This window comes from Rhinatrema bivittatum, chromosome 13 (genome assembly GCF_901001135.1).
Source record: "Rhinatrema bivittatum chromosome 13, aRhiBiv1.1, whole genome shotgun sequence".
Classification (NCBI taxonomy): Eukaryota; Metazoa; Chordata; class Amphibia; order Gymnophiona; family Rhinatrematidae; genus Rhinatrema; species Rhinatrema bivittatum.
Window position 1 is genome coordinate 15,287,872 of NC_042627.1, and position 27,137 is coordinate 15,315,008.

At 46.6% G+C, this 27,137-nt stretch overlaps 1 protein-coding gene across 1 annotated transcript in view; it reads left to right on the top strand.

The window, feature by feature from the left end:
• Positions 1 to 208: 208 nt before the first annotated feature.
• Positions 209 to 27,137, top strand: part of CSPG4 (chondroitin sulfate proteoglycan 4) — a 214,637-nt gene continuing 187,708 nt past the window's right edge. The window contains exon 1 of the mRNA XM_029574975.1: positions 209 to 319. The gene's annotated coding sequence lies outside the window, so the exon portion shown is untranslated. The remainder of the gene's footprint in view (positions 320 to 27,137) is intronic.

Here is a 27,137-nt window from a genome sequence, read left to right on the forward strand (position 1 = left end):
CAAAGCAGAAGCCAAGCTCAAAGAACTCACTGAAGCAAGCAGACTGGACAAAGCTCACAGGAGACGTTGCCAAATCAAGGAATGAGCAGAGGGAGCCTCCCTATATACTTCCTCTGCTCTGGATCATTGGAAACAGGTGAGTCCAGTTAAAGGGACCAGGTCCCTTTAAATGCAAATGAGTTGACGGCGGCCATCTTGGATCTCATGGCGGCGGCCATCTTGATCTCCCGGTGGAGGAGAGACGCTGAGGAAAGCAGGACGGCTTCCCCTGCAGCAGGCAGCACTGGCGAGTCGGAGCCTTCCCGGCGCTGAGAGTCAGGTAGGGAAACGCGGTCGTGGGGCGCCACGGCCGCGGAGCATAACATTTATGGTAAATGTACAGATAAAAATAATCTGTTGAAGTCTTCATCCACCACAATTAAGATGAAGTTTACCTTGAGATACCTTTCTTCTGACTCCATGGAATGTAAACATCAAGCTCAATGTATGGAAAAGCACTTTTTAGATCAGGGTTATCCTCAATGTGTGAAGCAAGCCTATACTAGAGGTCTGTGTACTAATCACAATCTTATTCTACAGAATTCTCCCAAACACACTTCCGATTCTCAGATATATATTCCAGTAGGTTGCCCTCTTATCGGATGTGTGCAATATTATTCAGATCACTGTCCAGTATTGGGCATTCATAGAATATTTGATCGTACTCCACAAATATTGTTTTTTTGTCAGGGGCTTAATACCAAGGAAAGAGCTGTGAAGTCTATTTTGCTGATAGTCTTGACTTTATCTATCCAGCCACATGGGGCTTTCAAGAGACATTACCCTTGTGGTAATTTGCCATGTGTCATCAAGGGGGAGTCATTCCTTTTCAATCAACTGGAATAAAAATGTAAATTAACGTGTGTTATCTGCATGGCAGAGTGCCATGTAAAAAATATTATGTGGGAAGAACCAAACATATTTTAAGATCGAGTAACTGAATATAAAACCTGTGTCCCTACTGCTAAAATGGAGGCCCCTATAATAGTTCATGTTTTATAGCATGAATATTTGAGGAAATCTGATAGGTGGTTATTGATTAAGCTCGCTTAGACTGGTGAAGCTATGACTGAGAGAATCTTCTTACTTGCAAGGAACAATGGATATTCAATTTGTAGACATTGTCCCCGAATGGGCAAACTAGGGAACCTGATTTAGAGTCTGTTCCTTTAATATCTGGTGTCATAGGCCATGTAGAAGTCTAACAAATGGATCAATTGCTTGAGAAGCACTCACAAAAAAAAGATTCTAGCCAAGACGGCTGAATAAAAAATAAGAATTTGTATTTAACCAAGATTAGTTTAAAACTTAAATCATAAGCTTGTTTTTGAACTACAAGGAATACAATTTATTAGCAATTCCTGAAATTAAGCAAGAGAAACATTTAGGTTGATGAAGAGGTTGCTTACTGGTCTCTCCGTCAAGATAAAAGCATTCCTTCCAATCATTTGTTCCTTCAGTTGATAGAAATGCCATAACTGTAAAGCAAGAATAAAGAAATGGAGCAGATTGCAGAGAGCAGCTCCAGTCCAGGCACTGTGTCAGGCAGAACTATGGATAATTATGCCGTTTTCAACGTGGTTTTTTTAAGGGAAGTAAAGAATCTTAAGAATTTTAGATGCATACATAAAAATAAATAGATAAAGAGACTTATTGCAACAAATGATTACAGCTAACAGCAATCAAAGCAGAAAACCTTTTGCTGGTTTTATGAACGTCCCACAAACTGCCCTCTATATAGCTATTCAAACAGTGGGGTATTTGATAAATCTATATAGGACTTCACCTTTCTAAGAGGTCCCTTATATCATCAATGCAGTTCAGTGGAAGCTTAATGCTTTTCACTTTACTCCGCCAAATCTCCTTCATAAGAAACTTTTAAAAGTTGTCAAATGGCTTTGGAGAACGTGTGGCAGAAGTGTGAGTCTTGCCAACCCAGCTTCAAGTCTTTCCCACTTCCGGTGTGGCCCTTTGGGTCTTTGTGAAGGTGAGAATCTGAAAATCACTAAGCGAGAAATCTTGTTATGCCGGCAGTGGGTATTCCGCTTGTAACTTTATCAATGAAAAATAGTAGTTTTACAGCTGCCTGGCCTGACATTTATTATAACCAAGCCTGGTCACAAGTCTGGGCAGCAGCTGCACAGGATCCAGCTCAGTGGGCGTGGCTAATCCCGTTGCTTCGGTCTGAACCCCTGATTTTGAAATCCCCGCGTCCTTTCACCTCCCTGTTCTTACACATCCGAAGCAGGCAGGCAGTACGATGTGCTATGAATAATATTGCAGCGATGCGCCCGGTGCTATGAATAATATTGCAGAAGTGTATTTGAGCCTGAAACCTCAGAGGAGCAGCAGCAGTGCACAGGAGAGCCCAGGCACTTTAGGACTGCATCTCATTCTGTGCTTAGGGGGAAATCCTTAGCAAATCCAGTTTGCACCGATCTGCAGCAGCCTGAACACTTTGTACCTGAATGACTGCACAAGGGAAATCTTAGCTACAGCAAATGCTTTAAATAAAATAAAAAAAATAAAATCATTGCCACATGACTATTTTCATTTTTGCTCTGTAACTTGGAAAGAGATTTCCATAGGTAGTAGAAGTTTACTTCTGGGGGGGGGGGGTTCCCTTTGAATCATCGCCCAGCTCCCTGTGTGGGGAAAAAGGGGGCAATGCTGGGTGTGGTGGGGGAGGGTTTCATCTTGAAATCTTCAGAGTGTTCTTCCCCCTGCAGGGAAAGGATTCCCCTGGTTCCAGCCTGCGTGAGATTTTCAAAGGGAAAACGGGCTCACGAGCGCCATAGCCTCCCTGGGGAAGGCAATTTTTGAGGTTTGGGGGGGCAAACTCCACGGGTACTTTTCACCTGCGGGCTGCACTTCATATTGCAAAGAGAGTGAGTGCGCGTAGACTTCCCCGTGGATTCTCGTTGCAGACACGTGGACTTTCTGTAAAGAAAATAAACGCGCCTGCCTTTGAAAGCAGGATCTCCGCACGTTAATGCCTCCCTGAAACAGGACCGTAAGCGCACGGGCTTTCAGCCGCTTCAAGGGAGGCTGCTTGCAAAGCAGAATTTCCACTGCATGCAAGGGAGGAAAACCAGGACTGGCTCGGCCTGTTCCCGATGAAGACCTGGAGCCACCTGGTACCCCTACCAGCCCCAGCCAAGCATTTCAGCTTCCTCTACTTCGCTTTTGTTCGGTTATTCTGCTGCAGGACTATGGCACCTGGGGGTCAGCAGTGATACACATCTGTCCATCGGAAGCAGGTGGGTTTTCTTGGCCTTTAGGAGAGAAGGTGAGCCTGTACTACAGCTGATTTACAGAAGGTTAGCTTCCTGCTGTACATTGAGATGCAACCTGTGACTGCAAGCGGAGCTGATATGGCTTTTTAAACTATTCAAGTATAAAAAAAAGGTCACTAAAACTACCAAAAAAAAAAAAAACCAACCTAGAACAACTGCGGTAATTCAAGAGGCTTTATTTTTTAAACTCCATCCCGAAGGGAGTCATTGGCAGAGTAAATATGGGCCATAACGTCTTAGTGCAAGAAGACTGTGAGCAATTAAGTCTGTGAGGGAGAGAAAGAGATGGGAGCCTTTTTTTTTTCTCAGTCCCTGGGCGCATGCTCTCCGGCATGCAGGGTGGCCAAAGGGTGACTCGGGACAGTGGGCAGAGGGGTCGCTGCACTCTCGCTGGCTGGTCTGGAAGTAACTTTCCTCCGACCCCAGGGCCTGGCATCACTGCTGCTGCTGCAGCTTCCCTTTCATAGTTTTCCACGGCCCTTTAGGGGTTTCTTTTGGCACAGTGGTTTCCTCCTGCTCCTTTAGTCTAAGAAGCCAATCACAACTTGAACTGACAGGGCTATTGTCCCCACTCCCCATAAGCGCTCATTCCTACCTACCCAAACATTTCCCCCCCCCCCCCAGTATTGACAACTTCCCACCTCTGCCCGTCCAGCGCAGTGCCAGCCCAAACCACAGCTCCCTCTGCTACCACGGACTCTTTAACTCTGACCACCAAGGGAGCAATGGCCGAGACTGTAAGGCAAGGCACAGCAGAGCCACTGAGCCACGGTTTCTTAGCTCTTGCAGTACGGAAAATGATTTGGGGACGGAAGCAGTTGGAAGGGGGGGCGTGAGCAGGAGGACCCCCCCCCCCCCCCTCCTTCTTCTGCCTTCCTCTTCCTGGATGGTTCCTAGTTTTTCCAGTCTTTATGACTGCCCTTCCCCCTTTCTTCCTTTCCCCACTCCCCTCCCGAATAACCCACACACATGTACTGTGTACATATGGCCGGGTGCCACTGCATGGCCTGGTTTTTAATCCTGCATTTTACGAGGGCTCACAGTTAAAGTTTGTGCTGCACTTTATAACAGGAACGTCTTGGTTGAAAGGGGTCATCCCGAGGTTACAAGAAATGAGCGGCTTCCAGGGGAGGTGAGTTGTGGCAGCCCTTGCCCCTGGGAGGGGGGTTGTTCCAAAAGGTTAAAAGGTTACCTTATTCTATAATGCGGGAAGGGTTCTAGCGTTTGTTCAGGGGATGGGCCCGGTAGGAGTGGGTGAGTGGCTTGTGAAGTGGTAGCCAGTGGCTGCGTGAGTGTGGCGCAGTATAAAAGGGGTGCGAGCACATGGGTAAGGGGCTGGTCGACTGATGGAGGGGTCAGGACAGGAGGCTCTGGAGGGTCAATGCCAAAGAGAGTTGGAGGAGAAGCATCTAGTGCTTCCTCCTGAGGTAGATTTACACTCTGGAGTGTGAATTACAAACGTGAGAGGAGAGGATTTGGTGGATTGCAAGTCGGTTGGTGTGAGAGCACAAAGAAGTCAACCGGAAGCCTCCATCTGCTTTCACCAAAGAAAACAGGATAAGCAGCAGGAGTTGTGTTGCAATGTGAATGAGTTTGGAAGTTGTGCAGAGAAACTGGGGGAGGTGTCCGTGGGTTATTTCAGCGCAAGGTTTGGGATCAGCACTGGTCTCTGGAGTGTAAGGACCGGATTGTAAGGACCGGACTCTGAACTGCTTCAGAACTGTGAATACAGCGCTTGGGGCGACTTCCGTGATGGAGAGGGGCTCACGAGCCCGTGCTGATCATTTGTTTAAATTGCAGCTAGGCTCCACCTGGATCTTAGCCAGTGCACTTTGTGCTCTGGGCTAGTGTAAGCGTCAAGATTAAGTGGCATCTTAAAGTGTTGTTGCCCTAGGCAGTTGCCTACATTGCCTATTTATTTATTTATTGTTTTTATATACCGAGGTTCGTATGCACATCGCATCGGTTTACAATGTAACAGATAGATGAACGTAGTGTTAGCATCGGAATAAGAAGTTACTTCTTAAACATTTAGGAAAAAAATCACAAAACTTTAGGGCAGATAAGTTACCGGGAATAAGTTACCAGCAGATAAGTTACCTATGTGAAGATCCAGGTCGGAGTGAGCAGGTAGAGAGATATGAAAGAGATTAATGAAAGCAGCAATATAGGAAAGTGCATAGCAGATGACTATGGTCATCAGGACTGCAGTGTGCACTGGAGGAGTAGCCTAGTGGACTGGAGGAGTAGCCTAGTGGTTAGAGCAGTGGGCCATGAGCCAGGAGACCAGGGTTCAAGTCCTGCTGTAGTGCCTTGTGAACTTGGGCAAATCACTTTCCCCTCTGTTGCCTCAGGGACAACTTAGGCCTGGATTTATCAAAATGCAATAAGTATTGCATATGATAGCAAAAGGGGTGTGGTTTATGCTAATTGACAGTTTGTGCTAATTACCTATGCAAAGAGCTAAGTTAGCACAATAGTCTTTTCAGACTTTGTGATAAGTGCCAGACGTGTTGTATTTCCTGCATACAACCACTGGGGGACCATGTTTAATGGTAACCCAGGTAACATCAAGCCTGCTACCTTCTTAGATGTTTTTTAGAGGTGCAAAACACAATTCCTTGCATTTTGATTTGTCCTAGTTGGGGTGACACCCTTGGGATCTCCACTAGATGGCCCTAGTGAAGACCTTGGGTAGAGAATGTTGATAGGGAATATACCACTTTGTTACAGCACTCCCTGTGTGATGGCTGAAGTAGTAGACTCCTGCCTGTGAAGTGCAGGCAGATTCCGAGATCATGTTGACATTCCTAGTTACAGTTTGGAGAAGTAGGAGCTATTCTGGAGAGGAGAAGTAAGAGTAAGAGTATTTTTTTCATCCTGAGACACCCACTGGATTCTTCACTCTGAGACAAGAGAAAAAGATTGGGAGCTGTGAAGTACTGGCGAACCTTTGGACCTCAAGTATTTGTTGGGAAGAGATTTCCACTCACATCTAGAATGCCCAGGCCCATTTTCACTTTCCCATGCTCTGGAGGATGAGATCATTTTTTAGGACATCAAATCCTGCAAGGACAAAGAGAATTTGGAAAAACTGAGTTGAGAAATGGATGTATCAAAGGGCGAGTGTGTACGATACCAAAATGATTAAAATTGAAGATCTGCCGCAGTAAAGTTTAAACTGGAACATCCAGTTAGAGTGTCCTGTCTGGTTATTTGGCATTTACCTCCTTCCACACTGCACTTACTGGGAATGACACCCACAGAAGAGGTTCACCCACTATGCCTTGGGGCCCAGAGGTCTATTCTCCCCCCCAGCACCTTGGGATTGTTTGGGACTATGAACAGACTAAGCCTCAGGACTATGACCCCCTGCCTTCAAATACCACAGTGAAGTGAGTTGGTTGAAGAGGGATGTTTTCAATAAAGTCCTGGGAGGACTTCAATTTGCCAAATCCTTTGTACGTAGAAGAAACCTTAGATTTAGTAAATCTGTTTCTGACTTTTAATTGGAGGTACTTTTAAAGGCAAATTCCCAAAGGCTCGGTCAGGATCTACAGGGGTAAAAACGAGAATTACACCGATAGACTGGCTGAATCTGCATGGGTGGATCTGCAGCTGCCTGAAATAAATGTCTTCTTTCACAACACGTGCACCTTTCCACACATTAAGAATAGGTGTTCCTGAGGCATTTACCGTACCATCTGTGCAGTTATAAATAAATATCTTTTAAAGCTAAAAGACTTTGGACACTTTGAGATTTCATTGCACCATCATGTATTGTTTTTGATCGTTATATGGTTGGGCAAATTTAGAACGGAAAATATGTTCTCTTCCCTTTCTCTTCCTTGTCTCCTCTCTGCCTCATCATTTCGCTTTCCTCTCGCTGTCTGCTGATTTTGCAGCGATGGCGTGATGGATGGAAGCAATCCCACCTGCGTCTGCCTTGCTTATGGTAGGAATTCCACCTGCTCATCACTGCCCCGCTGATGCCGCTGTCTCTGGTACTTGAGCGGGGACATCACCACAGCCGCAGCAGATAAAGACAGCAACAGCGCACAGCAGGCCCAGTGGACGGGATGGGGGGGGATAAGGTCGCTCGCCCGTCAGCTCTCATCCTGTTCTCTCTCCCTCCCTTTCTCCGACTCTTACAAATCTGCCTTGTCAATCCTCGTTTATTTTTCCCCCTTGCTCCTCTGCAGTTTGATAGAACAAACCAAGGGCCTAATTTACTAAAGCATTTCTACCATTCTGCGTTTCTAGGGGAAATGCCTTGATGAATCAGGCTCCAAGTGTGTAAATCAGCAAGGCGGCAGAGTGGCTCCACGTAGCTGAGGCATGTAGCGGTCATGCTACGTGGCCTTATAGTGGCATATTGCCCTGATGCTCTTTAGTGCTAAGGGTTGTACTTGCACTCTAAAACTGGGCAGTCCCAGCTTCCAGCCAGGTAAGAACACCTACCTAGCCAGATATTAGCATAGAAGAAAAAGCTGTCCTTGATAGAAACAAAGAGAAAAAAAAGACAAAGGCTTTCACTGTACTTGAATAATACCAGACATAAATCACTGCACGCAGCTCCTCAGGTTTGACTCTCTGAAAGGAAGTCCAGAGCATGAGGAGCCTTCCTGGGGTGCTCAGCTCCTGGGCTGCTCCAACTTGAATCTGGCTGCAGCTACCTTGTCTGCTATAAAGTGCTGTTTTAATTACAGCTGGTGCATGCCTCGGTATTTCCTTTCTCTAAAGCCAGGCTTGTTAGCTGTTAAAGAAGGGGGCCTATGTGATCCCCATATGGGTACTTGCCAGGTTCTTGTGGCCTGGATTGGCCACTGTTGGAAACAGGATGCTGGGCTTGATGGACCCTTGGTCTGACCCAGCATGGCATGCTCTTATGTTCTTATCTTTCAATAGTTTTTGTGGTGATCCAATAAAAAGGATCACAAATAGCACTGAAACCTGGTTTCCTCCAGACAAATACAGCTAATAGAACCCTGTTCTCCTGAAGTTTAGGAGGCTTTAAGGAAACGGAGAGGAAGACTCAGTGATCAGTTTTCCAAATGGAGAAAGGCCAATAGTGAAGTTCCAAAGTGAGAATGATCTAGGAAAGGCAGCAACAAGTGAGGGAATTTGCAAATTATTCAAAGTTGTTATAATGGCAGCAGATTGTAAGGAATGCAGAAGGATCCTGGGAGACTGAGAATCTGAATGGCAGATGAAATGTAATGTGGACAAGTGCAAAGTGTTGCACATTTATTTATTTATTTATTTATTTATTTATTTTGTATACCGACATTCGATCGAGATATCACATCGGTTTCCAGATAACAGGTTGAATAGAGCCGGAACTGCCCTATTTTACATTGTAACAAGATAACAGTTGATTAAACAATTAATATAAGGAACATTGTAACATATGAATAAAATTAAAATTAAATATTAAATGTGGGTATATAGAAGTGGCATATAGCCTATATACAATATGTACAATATGACTTGGTTACGAGTAGGGTGGGGGACAGGGAAAAAGGGAGGATAGAGAGGGGGAGGAGGGGTTATGCGTTGGTGCAGGGTAGAAGATATGCGGTAAGGCTTTCAAGAGCGTTTATTTTAGGATGTTGGGGTTCAGGAGGGAATGCTTTCAAGAACAGCCATGTTTTGAGCTGTTTTTTAAAGACTTGCGGTGAGGGTTCGTTTCTGAGCTGTGGGGGGAGGGAGTTCCACAGGGTAGGGCCAGCTATTGTAATGGCTCGTTTGCGTGTTGTATTGAGGTGAGCATTTTTAAGAGTTGGGATGGAGAGGAGACCTGAGTTGGAGGATCTGAGATTTCTTTGTGTGATATATGGTTGGATGGTGTTGTTTAGCCAGACCATTCTGTTGTTGTTTATTTTTTTGTGAAGAAGGGTGAGGGTTTTATACTGGATTCTTTGTGTGATGGGCAGCCAGTGGAGGTCTTTGAGAGTGGGTGTGATGTGGGAGGATTTTCTGTGATTGGTGATAATTCTGGCGGCGGCGTTTTGTAGTACTTGGAGGGGCTTGATGTGGATTTCAGGAAGTCCAAGGAGGAGGGAGTTGCAGTAGTCGAGTTTTGAGAAAATAATTGATTGCAGTACTGTTCGGAAATCATGCGGTTGGAGGAGAGGTTTGAGTTTTTTAAGTATTTGAAGTTTGAAAAATCCATCTTTGATTATATTGGCGATGTGTCGTTTAAAGTTGAGTTGGCTGTCGATGGTTACTCCTAGGTTTTTTGTGGATGGTGTGAGTGAGGTTCTTGATAAGTTTGGCATCCCAGTGTTGTTTGCGCTTCCTGGGTTGTTTGAGGGGGTGCTCTCGAGGGGGGAAGAGGGACGGTCGTCCTGGATGTGAATGATTTCTGTTTTGGCTTGGTTGAGGCAGAGTGATAGTTGTGATAGCAGTTGAGATAAATTTGAACTGAGTTTGTTCCATCTTTCCATGGTGAGTTCAATGGATTTGGTGATGGGGAGTAGAATTTGAATGTCGTCTGCATAAACGAAGTAGGTGAGGTTGGCATCAGAGAGGTATTTGCATAGTGGGAGGAGGTAGATGTTGAAGAGGGTCGAGGATAGTGAAGAACCTTGAGGGACGCCATGGGTGAGGGGCACTTGGGAGGATTCAGAAGAGTTTGTCTTGACAATGAAGGATCGGTTAGAGAGGTATGATTTGAACCAGTTGAGTGTAGTGTCTTGCAGACCGATCTCTTTAAGTCTGGTGAGGAGAGATACGCAATGTATTGGGAGTCATTACCCAGGAAAAAGGACCTTGGAGTCCTTGTGGACAATACGTTGAAATCCTCAACTCAGTGTGCAGTGGCAGTCAAAAAAATCAAATTAAATGATAGGAGTGATCCAAAAGCGAATGGAGAGAGAAATATAAAATATCATATTGCCTCTTTACTGAACCTTGAGAGTCGTGTGCAGTTTTCCTTGCCCTATCTGAAGAAAGGCATGGCAGAATTAGAAAAGGTGCAGATGAAAAGCAACATGATAAAGGGGCTGGAACATCGCTCCGATGATGAGAGCCTACGCAGGTTAGGTCTCTTCAGCTTGGAGAAGAGGTGGCTGAGAGGGGACATGATAGAAGTTTATAAAATCATGAGTGGGGTGGAATGAGTTAATAAAAGATGGTTATTTACCCTTATAACTAATACTAAAACAAGGGGACGCTGCATGAAACTAACAATCCGCAGATTTAAATCATATCGGAGAACGTATTTTTTCAGTCGGTGCTCAATCAATCTGCGGAATCTGTTGCCATAACATGTGGTCAAGGTGACTGGCAAAGCGGGATTTAAGAGAGGTTTGGACAGGTTCCTGGAAGAAAAGTCCAGAGCATATTATTGGCCAAGTAGATTTGGGAAAGCCACAGCTTATCCCTGGAGTGATCAGCAAGGAATAGATCTGCTTTCTGAGATCTGCCAGGCACTCGTGACCCGGTCTGGCCTTTCTTGGAGACAGGATGTTCAGCTCAATGAGGCTCGGTCTGACCCGGCATGGCATTTCTTATGCTCTTATGAAATATGTTTGGGGGGGAGGAAGGTTAAATAACCTGGATTATAACATTTGATACTTCTAAAAAATTGCGCTGTTTGGGGAAGACATAAGGACACATGTGGGAAAATGCCTTAAGCATCAGCTCCCCCACACTCACCCCCAACAGAAAGAGCTCCCCCTTAGGGTAATAATACAAGCAGGAGGGGACAAGCATCCGTGAAGACAGTTCCAGAATAAATTACTTTTGTGTGCCCTTGGAAACATACCCTGTCAGAGAAAAGGCTTGCACAATAATGTCTATGGTTTTATAGCCAAATAATCTGCAGACTAGGGGTTGCCTTTTCTCCCACTTCTAGCAGGGATGCTCCCACTACTGGGGCTTTTCCTGTGTTGGCACCTGACAAAACCTGGCAGATTTTCCTGTCCAAAAAGGAAACCTGAAATTCCTCCCGGTTAACTGTGAAATATCCTCTTACATCCTCTGAGAGTTCCTCATCTGAGACTCTTCTGACACACAGACACCTCTGTGAGCCTTCTCTTACCATTCCTGAGGCAAATCCACGGGTCTGGTAACCTTTCTTTGCTCCAGACTACATGATGTAAGGCATGCAAGGTAATCTCCCCTGGAAATAAGGAGTACAGAGGACGTCCCTTTCACTAAGGATCACTTTTTTTTACTCAGGAGCTTAGAATCCTCCTTGAGTCCAAGCTCTACTCCCTCTCCTGAAGGCTCAGGCACTCCACCCTTGAACCCCAGCCCACCTTCCCTGGAGGAGAACTAAAAGGAAAGGAACAGAGAGCATTCTTGGCCTCTCTATTTAGAAACGCACTCCCTCTCTATTTGCAGTGGGAAATGTCTGAAATAGCTGTGTACACCTCTCTACTAACTTCACAGATACGATTCTGCAGACCCCCATATCCTAACGGTACGGGTTCACTTTCGGGGCACCGTTACACGTGATTACATTTTTGTACCTTCTGATCTGCTTTGCCTCCCTTCTCTGGCATGTAACTCCCTCTTTGGGGACCTCCCAGAATGTAGGGCGCATACTGTTGTCCCCAGGGCCACTTATGCTCCCGACTTTCTGCCTCCTCTCCGTTCACACCAGCACAGTTCACAGCAGCACAGTTCACAGCAGGCCACCAGGGTTCATGCTGAAAGGAAGCAGGTAAACCCCCGGGACCCTACGCTCACAGTGCTTGGGGACCCGCACACAGTCTCTCACTTCCTTTAAGCTTTCTTGACCCACACTTGGGATGTGAGAGGGCACCCTTGACCCTGAAGAAAAAACGCTGGACCCTCTGGTAGGGTTGTACAAGAAAACATTTACTGCAACCAAAATCCAATTCAAAACGAAAATTCTCCAATTTATCTTCTCAGAAAAATAAACAGTCCAAAAGCGCCTTTTCTCAGTGTGGTTGGCTGGGTCAGTGTCCCTTTGGATGGCAGGCACTAGGAAAAGAGCCCAATGCTCCTGGATGATAGAGCGTGGGCTCCTAGCAGGATTGGGATCCCTTTCTCGGATGGTAAAAGCATGGACGTCTGGTAGTAGAACGTCCCAAAAGTGTTCAAAATCCAAAAAATCTCTTCTCCTTCTCTGTGGGCAAGAACTGGTGGTGCAAATATTCCTTCCAAACAAAAAAAAAAGAACAAAACTCTCTGCAAAAATACTGCTTTCTTCTTCTCTGATTATACTGTCGGGTCACTGCTGCCTCTTCTGAGTTGGGTGGAGGGAGTCACAGTACCCTCCTGACCTCCCAAGGCAGGGTAGAAAATCCCCCATAGGCAGGAGCAGGATCCCAAAAGCAAAACAAACACCAAAAAAAGCAGCTTTTCCCAGAGCTTCTTTCAAACTCTTTTTCACTCCTTCTCTTCCAGAATGTGGGGTGTCGTCCAGGGCAGAATCTCTTCTCCTTCTTCCAGGCTGGGTGCCCGGTATGGGAAATCTCTCTTGCCACTCTGCTGCTTCACTTCCAAACCCTCCAAAATGATTGCCACTTCCCCTGTATCGGGCTGTGGGGGCCCCCAACATGGGAAGAGCTCCAGAACGACAACTCAAAACCACACACAACCCACAGCAAAAGTCACTTCCACTGAGTCAGGCTGAAGACCCAACAATGGGGATCACGAAGAAAAAAAAAAAAACCTCCAGCTTCCTGGAACTCCTACAGAAAATGCCTCACTGCTCCTCGGGCACATCCTGATTTTATAGTGCACTGCCGGCCAGTCCAGGCAAACCTCTGAGGAGGCGCCTACAAGGATCATCTGCAAACTACAAAAAGTCTAGCCTAGGGATCTAGCTAGGGACCAGCTGGACAGTGGACACCAAAGGCTCTCTACAAGTGCAATGCTGGCTTTATTCTACATAGTGCTAACAATAATCTGTTGAACTTCCTTGAAGACAAAAATACTGATAATTGTGACCATTCGGCATTAAGCAGTGCCTGTTGGAACCATTCATGAACACTAGGGGGTGCTAGCTGCTTCCAGGATAGCCCTGATGTGCTGGCAAACGGCAGACAATGCTTTGCATTGCCCTTTCCAAATAAGATCAAAAGGCTCCAGCATAATGCGGATTTTAGCATAGTTCGGCTCCAAACCTGAAACTGAAGGCAGTGGGGGATTTTGAGCTGCAGCATGCACAGTAAAAAATGCAACCCCTGGCCAAAAGCAGGAATTATCTTTTGCCCTTTGCCAAGCTGACAGGAAATAGCAGGAGAGGGCTTCATCTCATGTGTGCATAATTTAGCTGCAGATAACTGCTAACTTTCGCACTTACTCATTAGTGTGCGAGGCAGCATTTAAACATGCACGTGAGCATGCAACCTTTGGCACATGCAGAGCAGCCTTAACCTGCATGTTAAAGCTTTTCAAATACAGGTCCCTTTGTGCCTCTTCGACAGCTCACTGCGAGCGTCGGCACATCCGCTCGTCACACGTGTTGTGCTGTTATGTGTTTCATAAAGAGTTGAACGATTAACTGGCCTCAGAGACAGACTTTGTGGAAGACGGGAGTGAGCAGCCTGAAGTAACTTTCATATACCAGCACCATCCACGGCTTCCCTCCCCCAAATCTTCCTTCAACCAAAAGCCAAACAGATATGGAGATTTTGGACAGAAATGCTCAGAGCTTGCTGCATGTTTTTATTTGGGAACATTTTGAGGCCTTTGAGGGGCTCTGAATCATTTTTTAACTCCTTTCTAAATAGCTCTGAAAGAGCAGCATTTTTTTTTTTTAACAGATCAGTTCCTTAGGAGGAGTCACTGATCACCTTTATGCATTGGGTGGGCCCCCAAAAGTCAATGTCCCCTGTGGGGCGATCAAAAGTCTCTGCTCCATAAACCAATCTATACCCACCTCCGTCCTGGCCATGGACCACAGAAAGGATCCAGGCAGTGCAGAGAAATGACTCACACGGAGAGGAAGAATATCTCATTAAAGAGACACCAATACAGGAAACCCACTGTGACTTAATTATAATTGTTCCTCCTAAGATCTACTCAGAGCTTAATTCCTTAGCACTTTCCCATACAAGTTGTCTCGTGTACTTCACAATATTTACTGTTCTCTAGGACTGGATTTTCACACTTAACTAGTAGCCACGGCTATCACGTTTCTCAGCAAGTTATCACATTGTTAATGTGAACATTATCAGAACAACTTTTGATTACTTAAACAACACCTTCCTGGCTGGATGAGAGTTGGGGAAAAAAAAAAAAAAGATTTACCGGTAACCCTGCGTTGCCATCCTGCTGTTTAGTCACTGGGCGCGTCTGTCTTGTGATGGCCACCTCGGGATTCACCCAAGCAGGGACTCAAGCCGGTTTGTCTCTCCTCCTGGACAGAGATGGATATCACATCTCTTGTCTAAGAAGCCTTCTGGTGAGAGGAGCAGGGCAGGGCCGCATTTTGGATTGCAGCTCCTTGCAAGCAAGGCCCAGGCTCCCCTCGGTGGTACTGCCCAGCTAGGGCATCGAGTCCAAGTGCCAGGGGCCTGCTGATTAAAGGTTGGCTTTAGTCTGCCCCTCACACGTGGAAAGAGCAGAGGGGTTGGGTTTTCTCCTCAGAAGTAAACACTCCACTGGATTCAGTTCTCGTCTTTTCTGCAAGCACCATCTATTTTTTCCAAAAGTAGCAAAGGGCCCAGGTTTGTTTGTTTTTTTTCTCCTTCTGTTCTTGTGTGCACACAATTTTACTGAGGATTGTGAGACTTGGGGTTGAATCCAGGGGTAATAAAAATGACAAAACTGTGCGGTGGGGAGGTCAATGTTAACTGGCTCTGAGTAGTTAAACTGGTAGTGTGACTGCATTTGCTTTTGCTGTATTTGCATTGCATAACAATTGCCTGCACTTGGCACTGCTTTCCTTATTGTTATTATTGTGCATTTCCTACTTATCTTGTTTTTTTTTCACCTATTCATGCTTCTTACTTTACCCCAAGTTCATAGTAAAACAGTTATTTTGTCCTTTTCTGTCTGGTGATTTTATATATTGCATGGTGTTATAAGCAGGGGCTTTTTAAGAAGGTGATACTGGGGTAGAGACGTAGTTTTACCCCCTTAAAGGCTAATATTTTCTTCTGTGGTTGACTGCGCCTCCCTTATCCTGAGTAACTTAAACTACCTCGAGGGGGGGGTCACCTCCAGTTGAAAAGTTTTTAAAACACCAGAAAATTTAAAAAAATAAACAAACTCCGGTGCTGGAGCTGTGACTCAGAGAGGGTTGCCCAGATTTGGCAAGTCTTCTGCAACAGGTAGGAGTCTCACACTTTTGCAGGCCATCTCCTGCACTCCTTGCCTAGCAGCCCAAACTCCTGCCCAGTCCCCGCCGCGGCTCGGCCCAGCCCTCCTGATATTCTCTCTCATCTCCTGCAAGGCCAGGAAGCAGGCGGCAAGAGCAGCACTTAAACAGCCCATCAGCTTCCTGTGGCTGCGCAAGGCTCTTCTCGCAGGATGAGCCATGAGATCTACAGGTCTTGACTGGCCCCATGCAGCAGAGGGGGAACTGACATGCTATCAAGCACCACTCCTCATGATGGCCACTGAGTCGGGGAAGCAGACAGAAGCTATAGATATGGCAGAGGGAGAGTTCCAGGGATTGGGAGGAGAAGAAGACCGCCCACAGGTGATGCGTGACGGAGCGGGAGACCAAGTATGGGGGTTTGAGGGACAGGGAGACTGCACATGAGATGGGGTGTTTTGGAAACAGAATGCACGGGGGGTGGGGAGATGAGGGGCAGGTAGAATGAGGTCAGAAAAGGGAGAGTGGTGGGAGAGTGGGGGAGAAGGCCTGGAATTGGGGGTGGGATGAGATGGAGGGGGAGAGAGAGTGTAACACTTCAGGGAGGTGAGCTTTTGGGCCGCAGTCTGATTGGAGCAGCCTGGTTTGTGCAAGCATGGATCCGTCTCAGACATGCAGCAGCTGAGGTGTGGAAGAGAGAGCAAAGGTGCATTCCTAGCCAGACGTACCCAGAAGGACCTGCTGCTGAGTCATTGGCTCACTGCACTACACTCCCTTATAACCCAAGAGAGTGGCGATGTCATCAGCCAGCGCCCACAGGAAGTCCTGAGTGTAGGGTCTATCAGGGCTCAGGAACTGCAGTCTACTTCCTAGTCAGGGCCACTGGATGCGCAGTGCTGGGAGCTATGTCAGGGGAGGGCCACTGGAGAGGTAAGGGACGTTATAGAGAGGAGGAGAAAACTTGGGGTGGGGGCATGAAGCAAAAAAGAGGATCCATGATAAAGGAGAAGGGACAAAAGGGGGGGAGGGGGCCTGACAGGACAGAGAGGGAGGAGGACCAGATTTCAAGTGGAGGGAAGACTGAGAGACTACTGGGGATTGGGGATAAACAGTCTGAATGTGAAGAGGAAGGGGAGATAGAATGAGAGAGCTACACTCAGGGGGAGGCCTCCTGGCTGGGAATCTAATCAGATCCTGGCAGGGGAGGAGGAGGAGATGGAGAGATACCTGTGGGTGCATGAAGAGGCAATGGTGAGGAACCTGGCGGCCACATGCAGCACACATGGTAACTAACTGTCTGCACCCTACTGATCTCTCCCTTCTGCACTTGTACATACAGGGAGCTGGGCCATTCTGACAGATTTAGATATTCTTCATGGTCATGGGGATGGAAGGAACTGGAGAGAAGGCAGGGTGGAAGGAACTGGAAGGAAGGAACTGGAGAGAAGGCAGGGTGGGGGAATGTAGAGGAAGAGAGGACCAGGCATTGAGTGGAGGGAGAGTTTGAGAAGATCCAGAGTACATACAGGGAGCTGGGCCATTCTGACAGATTTAGATATTCTTCATGGTCATGGGGATGGAAGGAACTGGAGAGAAGGCAGGGTGGAAGGAACTGGAAGGAAGGAACTGGAGAGAAGGCAGGGTGGGGGAATGTAGAGGAAGAGAGGACCAGGCATTGAGTGGAGGGAGAGTTTGAGAAGATCCAGAATAGAGAGAGAGAATACATAGGATGGAGGAGGCGGAGATAGGACCCATGATGAGAAAGAGACAGAACCAGGCATAAGGGAGAGGACTGGGGATGAGGGTGAGGAAGAGGAAAAGAGGACCCAGGATAAAGGTGGATGATGGAAAGAGATAGAAGACTCAAAGTGAGGGATAGTAGGGGAGAGGACCATAAATGAAGGCAGATGGAGAGGATTAGTGATGGATGTGAGGGAGAGAGAGGACCCTGGATTGGGGGGAGAGGGGGAGTTGAATGAATCTGGATCAACAAGGGAAGAGGCATGGAGGGCAGTGTGTAGGAGAAAAGGGAGGAGGAATGGGAAAAGGAAAGAGTGGAAGGAAACAAGGAAGAAGCAGAAGAAGGCAGAAAAGAGAAGGAACATAAGAAAATGCCATGCTGGGTCAGACCAAGGGTCCATCAAGCCCAGCATCCTGTTTCCAACAGTGGCCAATCCAGGCCATAAGAACCTGGCAAGTACCCAAAAACTAAGTCTATTCCATGTAACCATTGCTAATGGCAGTGGCTATTCTCTAAGTGAACTTAATAGCAGGTAATGGACTTCTCCTCCAAGAACTTATCCAATCCTTTTTTAAACCTAGCTACACTAACTGCACTAACCACATCCTCTGGCAACAAATTCCAGAGCTTAATTGTGCGTTGAGTGAAGAAGAACTTTCTCCGATTAGTTTTAAATGTGCCCCATGCTAACTTCATGGAGTGCCCCCTAGTCTATTACCCGAAAGAGTAAATAACCGATTCACATCTACCCGTTCTAGACCTCTCATGATTTTAAACGCCTCTATCATATCCCCCCTCAGTCGTCTCTTCTCCAAGCTGAAAAGTCCTAAGCTCTTCAGCCTTTCCTCATAGGGGAGCTGTTCCATTCCCCTTATCATTTTGGTCGCCCTTATCTACACTGAACAGAAGAAACAAAGGAATTAAATCAAATAAATAAGTACAGGAAGAGAGAAAGGAAGAACAGCAAAAATAAAAAGGAGACAAATGGAACTAAGAGAAGTGGAAAAACGAGCAGAGATAGAGGAGGGAAATCAAACTAAAGACACACAGGTTGGAACGTTCTTTATTTTCATTTTGTCCTTTTCCCCCTATGCCAGCCTAAGGTAGGGGAAATGGCTGTCATCTGTCCTGCTTCACCCCTGGTGCCACCGGTATGAATAATCATTTGCTGTAGAGAGTCTTGGTGCTAAGGCATTTGAAAACATAAATACATAATAAGTTACTCCCTGGAAGGATGTGGGGGGGAGGTGGCAATCTGCACAGCAAACTGAAAAGCTTTGACTTGAAATCTGCTCCCCACCCTTAACAGCTCTGGGAGGGGAAAAAAAAAATACCACATTGAGTGGGAAAGCAACACAGGTAGGGCCCTGGCCTGTCCCTGGACTGAGGAGCAGGAGGAGTCAGTGTTCGGCCCTGCATGCCACCCCCAGATGTTTGCCACACTAGGTACAGACCTGGTGCGCCCGCACAGAAATTCAGGCCTGCAGAGCACTCCCCACCCCCCACACCCATACACCTCTCGCATACACAATGCCCACAGCTCCTCCTCTCCCATGTACATTCCTCTCATACCTAACCTCTGCAGCTCCCCTTTCCCATACGTACCTCCCCAGAGCCCCCCCCCCCCTCCATATATATTTACTCCCCCCAGAGTCCCCTCTACTGCGATAAGGCTGCCTAGGCCTCACTTTATTCTTAGAACGTGGAAACTTCCAGCCAAGGGAGGTTCCAGGGCAATATATCTTAATTTCTGAGTGGTTAGACCCCTCTTCTGGGTCCCATGGTGATGACATCACTGCATCGCCCGGACCCAGCCACAGCTTAATTCTGGCGGTGGGAGCTGCCGAGGGCTTCCCTCCTGCTTCCCGTCGCCGTCCTGAGAGCAGTGGCAGGAGCCCCTTGATCCACCTCCCCCCCGAGGTGCTAACTGGTGCGGGAGGCAGAGATCAGCAACCCCCGCAGCAGCTGGATGCCTCTTTCTCTTCTGCAGCACGACGCTGCCTCAGGACAGGGGGCGGTCAGTCAGCACGGGCTGAAAGAAGAGGTCAGCTGTGTCGGCCCACATAGGCCAGAAAGAGGAGGCGTCTGCAGTGGAGTTGCCCCTTGGCGGCTACAGATGAACATAGGCTGGTGTGGCTGGGCCTGGAAACCGGAAGAGCAAGAGGGCTAAGGTCAGGCCTGGGGAAGGCTGAGAGAGAGAATACGTATGGGGGTAGAAAAAGTGAGTGTATGTGTCGGGGGGGGGGGGGTAGATACAGGCTGTGTACGTAAGAAAGTTCATTTCAATGTGAGGCTGGGGGAGGGGGGATTCACATATACCCCTCCCTCTCTTTGGATAAATCTGCAGCAGGAGGCAGGGGGTACCCCTGGACCTTCACATTTCTGTGTGGGACAAATATGGCCCTCGGACCAAAAGCTGTGCCCATCCATAGATTATTGTGCATTAGGGTATGAATTAGATTCTGGGAGAATCCTTTCCATGGGCAAGGCCCCTAACCATGAATATGCATTGCTTTAACTCAAAGCCTCTTATTTGTGTTTCTGTCTGTCTTCATTAGACTGCAAGCTCCAAGGAGCAGGAGCTGCCTCTCGTGTGTCTCTATAAAGTGCTGCACATGCCCGGCAGGTAGTGCTATACAAATGACACTAAGAGTAATGATAATATGGGATGATCATAGGAAGACAGGGGTGGGGAAAGAGAGAAGCATAGAAATAATGTGGCATGATAAACTGAAGCAGTGTTAAAGAGAAAGAGAGACGAGGCACAGTAGTGCTGCTGTGGTAAGAATGTGCTGAGGGAACGGAAACGGGAAAGGTGACAGAATCTTCCGTATACATAGAGCACTACTGCCCCTCTCTGACCAAAAAAAGACCCGGTGTGCATTTCCATTCTAAACTTTCTGCCCTCCGAGCTCAGATCGGAACCATCTGGGAGCTTTGAGGCACAACGTCCAGCCCTGGGCACAGGGCTCCAGGACGTTGGGGGGGGGGGGGGGGTGGCCCATCCAGGTTCCTGCGCACTTGGCTCTCCCCCTCATAGACAGAGAGTGGGAGAAAAGCCTTAGTGAATCAGAGCCCCAGCTCCTTGCTCCAGCAGAGGAGTGACCGTTCCTTAGATGCTGTACCCAAGAGGGCTGCATTTTATGGAAAATAAAGATAATGATAGGGGGGGTGGAATTACAATTTTTATTAATTGAATTTTGAGATTTGAAGCTTGCACTCTAAATAAAGTGGCCAGCTCGGAGTATCCCAAAAGGAGGACCCTCACCTCCAAAAGGAGAACGCAAACCCCAAAAGGAAATCACAATGCAGGACACAAATTTGCATATATAGTTAGCAAAAATGGATTTGAATATGCAAATGCATTGCATAGATGCAATATTACAAATCTATGATTTAGGAAGGAATTAAAAACATGGTTGTTTCGCAAGGCATACGAGAGTGAAGGCAAATAAGCAATCTGAGTCCAATATTTTTAGCAGAATATGTTAGTTTTGAATCTTAGAAGTACTTTTAAGGTTTTATAATGGTTTCGAATATTAATTGTAATATTTAAATGTTTTCAATTTAATATTAATATTTTGTATTAATTTTATACTATTTATGTTATGTGAACCGTGGCGATGGAACTACTGTGCAACGGTAAACAAAAATTGTATAAGTAAATAAATAAATAAAGGATTATAATTTAAATAGACATGCAATCATCTACCTCCCTTTGCACCCAATCCCCCTTTTTCCCTCTCCCCTGTCCAGCATCATGGCCCTCTCCCTCTCCCCCCTGGACATTATCAGGATCCCTCCCCTCTGGCCAGCAGTAAGTGCAGGTTCTGCCTACCCGAATCCCTCTTCCTCTGCTCAGTGCCAGGTCCCGCTCCCCCTCCCCTCACTCCCGGCCATGTTTCCTCTCCCTTCTGAGTTAAAGGATCTTGTCTTCTTCTTACCAGGTGGTCCTTGCAGTACCGCAGTGCTCTCTGGCTGAGTGTCTTCCTCCGTCAGCAGCCACAGGTCTTCCTCAAGTTACTCCCTCTGCTTAGGACGGCCGGGGCAGTGGATCTGAGTTTGGCCTCTAGACCCTCCCGCGGTCTCTCCTTCGGCTAGTGGCAGATCGGCAGGGTGGGCCTCGTTCTGCAGCAGCAGCTAATCTTCTGCACATGGTTCCCACTTACGGCAGGCACTGCGCCCACATAGCTGTGTCTGCTGCACACATCGCAGTATTGCCCTGAGCCGGCCCTGGGAGGGTGGGAGAATCTGAGAGGGAATGGCAGCGCTATCGGCAGGTTAGACGGGATCGTGAAATGTTTTTTTGGCCAGGGGAGGGGATTGGGGAGCTGGACTCCCAGTTAAGAATACAAACAAAGAGGCCTGGTCCAGCACAAAGCTGGACACCTGGTCACCCTAACTGTAAGTGGACTGGATCTCATTGTTTACAGTGGGCAGAACTGCAGTTTTCTTTTCATTGGGGAGAGTACATGGGAAATTCTGTTGTGGTCCATTTAAGATTCCCGTCTGACCCGGTTGGTGAACCTCATCGGAAGCCGGCAAAACATTAATTTGAGTTGAGATTTGATGCTATGTCCACTCAGTTCAATACTAGTTGACAGGCCAGGGCCGGCAAGTCCAAGCCTAGCAAAATGAATGGAACCACAGCACTGAAAAATGTGTAAAAATACTTGGAAAGGGGTGAAATAAAGATGAGGAGCCAAAATACTTTCACGTGTTAATTGTTGGCCAACATTTTGCGGACAGCTGCCAAAAGGGTGGTCACTAATCCACCCTCAGAAGACAGGGCATCCTCTTGGTAAAGGCCACACTAGCTATCACCATGTGATTGTCCCCTGCCTCCCCTCCTCCCTGGCAGTAAGAGCAGTGACACAGTGTCCACGCGCTCCTCACCTCTGCAGCTGCTCCCCAGGCCCTCCTGTTCTTCCTGATTAGGAAGGAAGCTTGCACCATGGGAGAAAGTAGCCAAGGTGTCCGGCCCCTCCATACCCTGGGGGGCCGGACACCACCCTGCTTTTAGGATCGAGCCCCAAGAAATTGAGAGGAGCCTGGAAAGATGGAGCGGAGAAGATGAAGAAAAAGATGAGAAAGGAAGGAAGAGAGAGAAGAATCCCAGGGCAGGAGGGGGTGAAGAAGATCCTGGCAGGAGAGAAGGAAGAGAGGAACTTCTGCCCATAGTAAAGTGCCCTGAAGACTGAGGAGGGGAAAAGAAGATGGAGAGAAAATCTTGGGGGGGGGATGGTGAAGGGACTAAATTAAAAAGAGGGGGAGAAAACAGAGTAATTCAGCAGCAGAGGAGATGATGAGGATCTGTTAGGGCTACAAATTGGCTGGGTTTTAAACCAGGTCTGCTGGGGGATTGAGGCCAGTGCTCTGACAACTAGGCTAAATGTCCAGCACAGGAAAAGCTGTGGTGCAGAAGGGAATGAGTCTGATGCCCCCTGAGCAACCTGTCTGGGTTTCTGGCCTTGAAGAGGGGTAGCTGGGAACAGGAAGCCATTCCTGGCATCTTGAGGGCCTACCTGGCCCTGTAATTTGAACCTAAAGCCTTTCCTCTGCCCAGAGGTGGCTTATTCTGAAAATGGAGTGATCCGTTCGGCTACCGATACCTTGATGATTTGGACTGGAACGGGTACCGGTAAACTCAGCAGCTACTCTTTAATGTACGTAGACCAGGCTTTCGGCTTGCTCTGGACAGCGAGAAGCCTGGAGTTATCTCTGGGCCCTACACTCAGGGGGAGGCCTCCTGGCTGGGAATCTAATCAGATCCTGGCAGGGGAGGAGGAGGAGATGGAGAGATACCTGTGGGTGCATGAAGAGGCAATGGTGAGGAACCTGGCGGCCACATGCAGCACACATGGTAACTAACTGTCTGCACCCTACTGATCTCTCCCTTCTGCACTTGTACATACAGGGAGCTGGGCCATTCTGACAGATTTAGATATTCTTCGCTCCTTCTCTTCCCTTTGTTTTTAAAATGTGGAAGAGACACTGGTGGGGCTTTCAGCACTTCTTTCGCTCTTATTTTTGGCCATATGAGTCCTCTCCATGTCTGCACTGCCTGCTCCGAGGAGGTTGCGCCTTGCTACACAACATTTTTTGTTAATGTAGCTGTGCCTTGGGCTTGAAAAGGCTGTGAAATACTGTTTTACTGCATTGCTAGAATATGCGTCTGCCTTTTCCTTTTTTTTTTTAATTTTTTTTTTATTTTTATTGATTTATAACATTCAAACAAATGTAATAATCCAGGAATTTCCAGAAAAAAAACAATTATAAGTACAATTTCAACACATAATTCTCATAATCCAGCCCACATCTAGGAGGAGAAGGGGTTCCTATTGTTGGGTGTCTTTATCTCTTATACAACCTGAAACCTAAACAACACTTATTATTCCTGTTTTTTATCTTGCAAAAAGCGCTCCAAGTGTAAGGGATCTACAAAAATAAACTTATTGTTCTTATACATTATATGGCATTTGCAGGGAAACTTAAGAAAGAAACTCGCTCCTATTTCTAGGACTTGTCTCTTAAAGGAAAGAAATTGTTTTCTACGCGCTTGAGTTGCGCGAGAAACATCAGGAAATACTAAAATCTTTTGCCCGCAAAATAAAAAATCTTTGTTTTGAAAGTATTTTGAGAAGAATAAGTCTTTATCCTTTTTTAAAGAAAAGGAAACCAATAACGTTGCCCTAGTGTGAATATTGTCCATGGAGTCTTCCAAAAAAGTGGATACTCCTGGACTAATCAGACTATCTAGCCCTCCCTCCTGGGCTTGAAGCACTCTTTTTGTAGGCAAGTAGTATAACTTTGACATAACAGGAATTTTTTCCATCTCAAAAGCTGCCTTTTCCTAGTAAGAGTGGAATGAGGTTTAGACCATATATTAGGGATTGCCCTTGTATACTGTCTGTGGTATTTTAAATTATAATTTTACCATGGTTGTAAATCACTTTGGGCTCATATTTTTAAAAGGGGAGGTGGTATATAAGTGAAAATGTATGTTGTAACCCACCAGGAGCATGTTCTTTGGAGAGGAGGACAAGAAAATATAAGTACATAAATGTATGTTACGTGACCAGGAGAGGTCACAGCAATAGGTAAATGTAAGCGACGATACACCTCCTGACCACTAGAGGTCACTAGAGATCACAGTATTTAATTACCCGTCAGGTGCTATCCAGTGATTGTCCATCTGTGCCTATGACTCTTGGGCTTCGGAAAAAAGAACAGTGCCCACCACCTGGAGATGAGGCCTCCTGCTGTGCATGCTTCCTCTGGTAATTAGTGTTCAAACAAATAATTGCTTCCAGTAACTAAAAATCACATTTTGAAGATTTCCTTTGGATTTTTAAGTACAGACTGCAGGTGTTAGAGAAAATTTAGCCACAGTTTCCACTTTACCTATCTGACTAAATATAGATACACATTGCAATTGTTCCTCATTGGTTCCACATCTCAGTCTCTGGTCTTTTTGTCTGATCCTAGTTGTTACTGGATCCTATAGGTCTGGAGAATGTCATATTCATTAAAATGGAGACTTACCTATCCACTCTTTACTGATTGAGAGAGGGACCCACACATTTCCAATATAACACATGCAAATCAGTACAGGTGGCAAAATATCAGACACCTGGAACTTATAGAAACTTACAGGCTTTTTTTGTTCCAGGCAGAGTCCCAGACACAGGGGGCTCAGACTGGTGTGAAGCTGATCCACACTATGTATTATTTAAACTAGCATAAGGCGATCAAAGGCAGAACGGGGACTTCCGCATTCTATGGTTTGATTAGGCCTCTGTCTCTACAGAAAAGCCCTAAAACAAAACTCTTGCTCTCTCTCCCTGCCCCCAACCAGGACCAGCAGAGAGAACAGCTTGGCTATTAGCTGGTCTGTCTCGGTCAGTCACACCCGGGCCGATACAGTAAAGTGCGCTAGGGACGCGCTAGTGTCCCTAGCGCCTCCTTTTACCGCGGGCCCTCATTTAAATACTTGATCGCGCGCCCAGGAGAGTGGCCTGGGCGCGCGTTGGGAGAGCGGGCGCTCGCCTCGGAGCGCCGGCTCTCCCGCGGGTTTTACCGTATCGGCCCAACAGTTACCTCAATCAGAAGAGCTCTCTCCCTGCCAATCACAGGAAGTAGTTGATTAACTCTTTTCAGAACAGGGCAATTGGTAGGCTCTTACAGGAAGATATACACACTTAACATAATCTAACTGCTAGCTATATAATAGCTTTTTAAAAACAAATTATATCTGAACGAGTTACTAGCATTTCCCCAAGCTATGGGCCCCCACCTGGAGCTCCCATACCCCAGGTTCATTTGCTGGGTGCGCAGCCAGCTCCCTGCTTGTCCTGCAAGCACAGGTGTGGGGGGCAGAGACTCTCCCAGACCGGGCGGCTCTCGTGGGATTTGCCTTCTCTAAATGGCAAAGAGAGAGCCCTTTGCCAGCTGAGTGACGAGGAAGAAGCTGAGTCTCTTCCCTGAATGCTAAAGTGAGAAAGCAGCACTCCCCAGGACAATCCCGGACTATGGGGGAGAGAGATCGTGGCTGCAGGTCCCGGAGCAGTTAAAACTAATTTATGGTAGGAACTCAACAGCATTTTACAACATCCAGACTCGGATCCAGTGAGTGCACTTGGAAGTATGCCTGGGTGAGTCCTCTCTGATACTTCTTTGGGCCGGAGGGGACAATCACAGAGCATTGCCGTGGGGACAGGATGGTGCTCGCTTGAATGAGATCATCGCATGAGCTGGTTATTAGAGAGAGTTTTGGAGAGGGGGGACAACCTTCTGGCTTAACTAATATCTGTTGTGCCCCAATAAAAGTAAAAAAAATCAACTATTCTACCTCCTAGTTGGGGAGCAGCAGGGATAGAAAAATAATTATACTGTAGAAGGCAAGCAAGGCTGCCTGTAACTAGCTGTGATCTTCATGTGAAGTAAATCCTTGGCGACAATCATCTTATGCGTGTGAAAGTACAGTCTCGGTATACTAGGGACAGGGTGAACTATTTTCCCTGTTGGTGAGCCTTGGGCTCGCAGTCTTGAAGTTAAAATAATGTGTGCATACCTGGTTGGCCCTCAAACCTGCCACCATACACCAGGCTGCTTACGGAGAGACTGGGGCCTGATGAATTTGACAGTTTCAATGTTTAAGTATTAGTGTGAACCACTGGCTCTTTTTCCTTGTATGCACTGTAGTTTTTGCTTAATTGCATTTTGGAATGTATGTGGCCTTGTAATTAGGAACTGTTTTATTCACTGGTCAGCGAGGAACCGGAGCTGCGGTCCCCAAACTCCCCCTGTCTTTCTGTAGTGAAGAGATGTCCGCACTAACTGATTGACTAGAGCTCACTGTCAGATGATGTCAGCCTTATAGAAAAAAAATCTTGGACTATGTACTGGAGAACATACCAATCAAAACGTACATTACATTTTTAGATTATTTAATCCATTTCTTGACTACTTAGTTAGCCTATGCTCTGCTAGCCAATGAGATCATTTTGAACACATTTAGAGACCATGAGTGTGCAACTGGCAGAGTTATTTAGTGAAAGTTTCTAAGCCTGCCTCATTGATTTATTACATTTGTTTTATGCTTGATCAAAATAATGCTCCAGGCATAACACACAATATTATAAATTTCATTTACAGGAATCATAATAATATAAAAGAATAACTAGTACACAGTAACCTAAAACAAATAACACAATAACAACAAGCTATGTACTAAACTGTTAGTAGCATCATAGACAGAGAAACAGACAATAGAGATGCCAAAAGATCTCAGATTCAATAAAGATCCAAACAA